This window comes from Calliphora vicina, chromosome 5 (assembly GCF_958450345.1).
Source record: "Calliphora vicina chromosome 5, idCalVici1.1, whole genome shotgun sequence".
Classification (NCBI taxonomy): Eukaryota; Metazoa; Arthropoda; class Insecta; order Diptera; family Calliphoridae; genus Calliphora; species Calliphora vicina.
Genome location: NC_088784.1, coordinates 109473910 through 109481345, shown reverse-complemented (window position 1 = coordinate 109481345; position 7436 = coordinate 109473910).

Genomic DNA, 7436 nt, shown 5'->3' with positions numbered 1-7436 from the left:
AAAAAACTAAAAAACTTTCTACGAATATTGGTAAGGGAATTTAATATTATATGTTCAAAAATGATGAAAAGTAAATTTTAATTTTCAAATTTATAAATATTCATGAGAGCTCAGAATCTCATCTATAGGTTTGTTTGCAATTAATAGCAATCTCATTAACTGGAGAGTTGACTTGAAAACGGGTGCACAATTTTCAAACAAATCTGTTTAGGGAAATTAAGTTTAATATTCAAACACCAAAACTTCTAGCTAGTAAACCTTTGAACAACCAGAAACATGGAAAATATAATAATTTATACCAACAAAACATTAATAATATTAAACATAGCTATTGAAGTTTATTTGTAATAATTTAAAAAAAAAATACATTAAACAAGAAATTTAGACACTTGGCAGACTGGAAAGCATTTTCACAGAAATCTTGTTAAACTTGAGCTAGAATAATAAATTTAAATATGTACTTCATATTCTTCGAATAAAACACAAAATTTTCGTAATTATTTCAATTTGTTTTACTCAATTAAATGAACTATTAAACATGAACTGTCATTTTATTGTAAATCTCTGCCACCTGTAATATCCAAAATCTTCATTTGCAATGTTCTTCTCTGAATTAAAATAACGATTTTAACGGCTGATTTAAAAGTAGCATAATGCTTTCAAATAGCAGTGCTGTAATAGCAAACTGTAACATATCTGTGGGCATTATTAACATTGAATAAAAGCTTTCAGTATATTCGAATTCGAATATTCAGTTAAAGAATATTGTAGAAACTACACCACAGATGGCGTATGTATTAGAAAGCTCTAGACAGTTAAAGAGCAATCTAGAGTGCAGATGGCAGTGATATAAATAGTGGCAGAGGTTGCAGTCGTTAGTGAGTTTATCAGAGACGCTATTCGAATAAACATTAAAGTGTGCTGTGTTTTTCAAGTGAATTCGTGTAAATTATAAAGTGTGTCTGTATTTCTGCGAATTTATAAACGTGTATAAAAAACATTGAGTGACTATTTAATTCTGTTGTTGTACATTTTAAATAAATAAAGAGTTGTTACAATTTTCAAACTACTAAACGGCTTTTATTTGCAATCAAATGTATCCGGTTTATTTAAAGGAAATAAACCAACGTTTTGAAAAGGTTAAAATGTAACAATATTGTTACGTTTTAACCTGCTTTCAAATAACATTATGCAACTTTAAATCAGCCGTTAAAATCGTTATATTTGAATTCAAGTACAATTTCGTAACAATATATTTTTTCATTGTCAAAAATTAAATTGTATGACTTTTTCTTTTATTATTTAGAAATTAATATTTTTTTTTAATACAACTGTGGGTATGAAAAATTGGTTTGGGAACATCAAGTACTTTTTTGGAACCATCCGACAAAACAATCACAAAAGCGAATGATTCTCGAACAAAACTATGGAGAAAAAACATTAATTTTCAAAATATCGAATAATTCTCAAACATTTTTCGAAAGCAAACTTCGGGAAGAATTTTTAAAATGACGAATATTTATGAAAAAACAAATTTCGATCGATATTACTATTGATTCCATACCTTCGAGAATAATAAACGTCCGAGAATAAATATTGTTATGTTTTTACCTTTTAAAAACGGCATTTTATTTCCTTTGAATAAACCGGATACATACTTTTGATTGCAAATAAAATCAGTTTAATAGTTTAACATTTTTAACAACTCTTTAACTCACACACGTTTCTAATTCATAATTTATGCAAACGATGCTTCAAATTAGACTGACTTGTTGATGTTCTCGCTTACACCTTATATACACTGCATTTCCTTCTAGTTGCTTCCAGCTCCATCTACCGATGCTTCTTGAATGTTCTATTTCTACAATGATCAACTCAAAGCTTTTCATCAATGTTGTAATTGTTCCATTGCAATGTTAACAATATCCACAGTTATGTTAAATGCTGTTAATCGGCCGGTAAACAACATTGTTCACAATTAGAAGTCTCCAGAAATAGAAATTCTGAGAAACATGATGCAACTTGAAACCAGCAGTTAGAAACCGTTATGTTTGAATGACTTAAACATGCGAGATTTACAATAGATGACGTATCTTTGTTTTTAATAATTTATATGTGATTTTGAAGGGTACATATCTGTCATTTATTCCCACTTAGTTATTGAACATTAGAGTCTAAACAACAAAGTTTTTTTTTTGCTTTAAAAAGGTTGAATTTTGTGCCAACAAAGCGTCATATGCGGGAAGTTTTGATTTACTTTTTTAATTTGAAAAAAAAAGTTCCGCTGAAGCACACCGATTGCTCAATGAAGCTTATGGTGAATGTGCTTAATCGGTTTCAAGGTGCTACCGATGGTTTGTGCGGTTCAGAAGTGGTGATTTTGACACGGAAGACAAAGACAGCTCAGGCCAGCTAAAAAAGTTTAAAGAGCAAGAATTGGAGGCATTACTCCATGAAGATTGTTGTCAAACTCAACAAGAGCTTGCAAAATCATTGGTAACTCAAGCAGCAATTTCAAAACGTTTTGCGAACAGCAGGATTCATCCAAAAGCAGAGAAATCGGGTACCATACGAATTGAGGGCGAGAGTCCTTGAAAGAGACTACTTTTTGTTTGAATCGATGCAGAACGCTCTCTCTCCGATACGCTTCTCTTCAGAACAGAGTACCCAATATTGGCATTATTCGTTCTTGGCTTCAAAAGATAAGCAGTTCTTTTGGCGCGGAATCCATATGTTGCCAGAATGATGGGAAAAGTTTATAGCTAACAATGGCCAATACTTTGAATAAATTTATATTGAGCTGAATATTTGAAAAATCCCACATTTTTAAGTTATACACCCAACACATACACACATATGTTTTAACGTATGTTCTTATAGAACTATCTTTTATTTATTTACCATCTCCAACATTGATTACAATGATGATTTGACAGTCCTTGCCTGCCAATCTATTGGTTTGCTATTGTAATGTCTGGCTGATTGGAGAGTGATTGGCTGGCTATTCTTAAGTGTAAATTTGTGTTGAACATTATTAATAACACCGCCACAATTAAAAGTCAATTATGCTGCTCTTGCACGGGGGGAATTAATTTATTAAATAAAGGTTTTCTTTAACCTACTTATTTGTCCATTTGCCTGGCAGTTTTGTTGTACATATAGGTTTTGACACCCAAGTTAATTTTCAATATAACATTCGGCACTTTATTATTGAAATTAAATTAAACAGTAATGGAAATATAAATTAGTACAGTAAAAAACAGACAATGGCATTGAAAGCTCAATTTCATAGGATCTGGGAACAAAAAAAATATCAAACGAAGTTTCAAAAGAATTGAAAAGAAAATTTTGCATCCTGATGATATAAATAAATTAATAACCATATTCATTAAAAAGTTTAAATTTAAACGTTTGTTTAAACGTTCCATACAAAATTTGATTTTAAAACGTTTGTTGTTTAAATTTAAAAATTGTTGGTGAATAAAATAAGGCTTTATATGTTTTGAAACTTTTTAAAAAAATTTCAATTTAACAAATTAGCTAATTTAACATTTCCAAATTTAGTATTGTATTACAAAACATATCATTCATAATCACACAACTTACTTTCCTGGAACGACAATTTCCTGATACGACAATTATAAATAATAAATAATTTAGCATAAAAATGGAAAATTTCCAACCTTCATTTGCCTTCTTCAACATGGTGAATATTTTATTTTGTTTGGACAATAACAATCTGAAAAAATAAACTTTTGCCAGGTTAATAAGCACAACAAGTTTGCCATGACAATATGTACTTACAGTGAATGTCACTTAAAATCGTACACCATCGTAGTCAAATTTTATTCATTAGTTTTAGAAAGTTGATGTTTTGGAAATATTTTAAAATGTTATTATTATATTGTATGTGCTATTACCTATCAGAAAATTGGGTATAATTTTAATTGCCCTTATCCACAAATAAAAAAAATTGGGTAAGACTGTCAGTGCCCAGAATATCAACGAATCATTTAAAATCGTAAAGGCACTAAAAAATAGCAAATGATACCCTACAAAGTATTAGGATTATTTAACATTAACATTTTTTTTAATTTTAAAAGTTTTAATTATAATTTAATATAATTGTACGAATTTAAGTGAAATATGAATTTTGTGATGTTCTTTAATTTTCATCAATATTTTTTTAACGAATTGAGGTTTTGTTAACTTTTGTGTTGAAATACATATTTTTTGTTCCAATTAATAAAATGACTTTTAATTTTTTATATAATCACCTATTATTGCCTGTATAATTTCATAATATTTAAAAAAAAATATGTTGTACGATTTTCAGTGACACTCACTGTATTTGTTTAACGCAGTGTAAAAGTGAGCAGAAATATTCATACATATCCATCCTAAATACCCAGCAAACATTTAAGTTTGTTTTTAAATTGACAAAGATTTAAAAATTACAGATTCCTCCTCAAACATTACACTTTGTGTTTGCTGGGTAAACATATTTACATACTAACTATAATACACCTGCATAACAAATATTTTCGTTATAGTGGTTGGTTATGAAAACCCCAAATTCTTGTGAAACTGAATTTAAAGGTGTCATATAAATGAAAACTTTACTTGAGTGTAGACTATTACACTAATACACCTACACATTTATACATATTTTGTTGTCACTATCATTTTCAGATATTTAAGAAGTGTTTTAAACCACAAAAAGTTTTACTACAAATTTTAAACAACAGATTTTATCACAAAATATCAAAATATTTTATTTATCACTTGAACATGATTTTGTCTCATATGTATATTGTTACGTTTTAACCTTTTCAAAACGCTGGTTTATTTCCTTTAAATAAACCGGATACTTTTGATTGCAAATAAAAGCCGTTTAGTAGTTTGAAAATTGTAACAACTCTTTATTTATTTAAAATGTACAACAACAACAGAATTAAATAGCCACTCAATGTTTTTTATACACGTTTATAAATTCGCAGAATTACAGACACAATTTATAATGTACACAAGTTTACTTGAAAAACACAACACACTTTAAGGCACTTAGATGATGTTTATTCGAAAAGCGTCTCTGATAAACTCACTCACGACTGCAACCTCTGCCACTATTTATAACACTGCATTACCATCTAGAAAGCTCTTTAACTGTCTAGAGGTTTCTAATACATACGCCATCTGTGGTGTACTTTCTACAATGTTCTTTAACTGAATATTCGAAATCGAATACAGCGTTTCCAACTTACGATCAAATCAACTGAAAGCTTTTATTTAATAATGCCCACAGATATGTTACAGTTTTACAGCACTGTTATTTGAAAGCATTATGCTACTTTTAAATCAGCCGTTAAAATCGTTATATTTGAATTCAAGTACAATTTCGTAACAATATAAATAAATTTGTAATTTATAAGCGGATAGTTCGATATAAATCTGTCCGGCGACTATTTGTTTCAATCGAAGCAGAACGCTCTCTCTGGAATACGCTTCACTTTAGAACAGATTCGTATTGGCTTGATTCGTTCTTTGGATCGGAATCCATACGTTGCCAGAATGATGGGAAAAGTTCATAGCTAACAATGGCCAATACTTTGCATAAATTTATATTGTACATACAGTGGTTGACAAAACAATGGAAACATTTCCAAATATTCCATATGTAGCCCAAAATTTAAAATATTTTTTTAAAATAATTTTTTTTTTTAGTATTTTCCTTGTATAGTTTTATTTATATAAATTAACTGAAAAACAAACAACATAATTAATTATATTCTGAAAAAAGGGAACAAAATTAAAAATATTCACTATTTCGCTACTGACAAAACAATGGAAACTTTTAAACTTCTGCAAGAAAGAAGTGTAAAACGAAAATAATATTTAAAAGAACGATGAAATAGGCATCCTGTTTACAGTTATTTTATTTTTCAATTCTGGTAATTTTTCACAATTTCTTTTTCTAAGTTTTTTGCATAATTGCTTTTTTCAAAATTAACGAAAATGGCTGAAGTTAAGATTTGTGAAGACTTAAAAAATATAATAATTAACGATTTTAAAGTTGGTTTAAAACAAAAAAGTATCTGTGACAAATATTCAATAAATAAATCAGCAGTTTCAAAAATTATAAAGAAATTTCGTGAGACCGGTTCTGTTAAAACTCAACATTTAGGTGGAAGACCTCGTAAGACTACTACTCCTAGACAAGATAATTTAATAGCGAGAGAGTTCAAGAAATTACCAAAAATAACTCCTCGAGAGGTTGTTAATAGCCTAAAAAGAGAAATAAGTACCCGAACAGTTAGTCGCAGGGCAAATGAGGCTGGTCTTGGTGACTATCTTTTCCGACGAATCCAAATACAATTTAAGAGGCAGTGATGGGAGAACATTTGTAAGACGACCAAAGCGAAAAAGATTAGATCCAAAGTACACAAATAAGACTGTAAAGATACCATGACAGGTATAGGATACAGAACCATATTAAAGGATGTTATGTATCCATACGCTGATAAAAATATGGCCCTAATTTGGAGTTTCCAACACGACAACGACCCGAAACACACCTCTAGGGTTGTAACCGAGTGGTTACAATCCAACGAGGTACGTGTTTTGAAGTGGCCTGCCCAATCGCCAGATCTCAATCCCATAGAAAATCTATTAGAAATTGTATTTCGTAAAATAAGGCTGACCGATCTTGTTTAAAATTTTTTTATGAACTACTATTTCATCCCTTCAAAAGTTGTGTCACTTGTTATACCCTTGCCACTCATGGTAAAGGGTATAGAAAATGTTTTTTCAGTACCTATAAAATCGAAATTTTTACGTATAAAATCAGATACAAAATTCTAATATTTTGATACAGCAAATAAAAAAAAATATTATTAAGTAGAAATTTATGACCGATTATGGCCATAATATTAAAACATAATTCTAAAAATCTTAGAAAGATTTGTTTACATAAAACCTTAAACAGATAAGCTTTCATTTTATTTGGTAACATCAACAATTTTGTTAGGGCCTCCCTAATATAAATATCTAAATATGTAGTTCATTTATTAAAATTGGCGGGCTTTTGTTGTACGAATAGAATTGTAAAAGCTCAAAAACAACAAATATATGAAACTGTCCACTTATCAACTATCCGCTTTATAAAGCTCCATATTCTATTTGAACCAAATAATTAAATAATACAACACCGCAGTACGCAACATATTAACAACATTTTATGACCAGTTTACAACACACATTTTAATACATTTGACTTCAATTTTATAAATTTAGCAAACAGCATCCTTATTAGGAATTTGCATTATTTTGAATCAATTAATGCAATAATAGGACTACATCACTTTACACACTATATTAACTGTTATTAATTTACATTTAATTAAATAACAACTAATTTATTAGTTTCCGACCAAAGA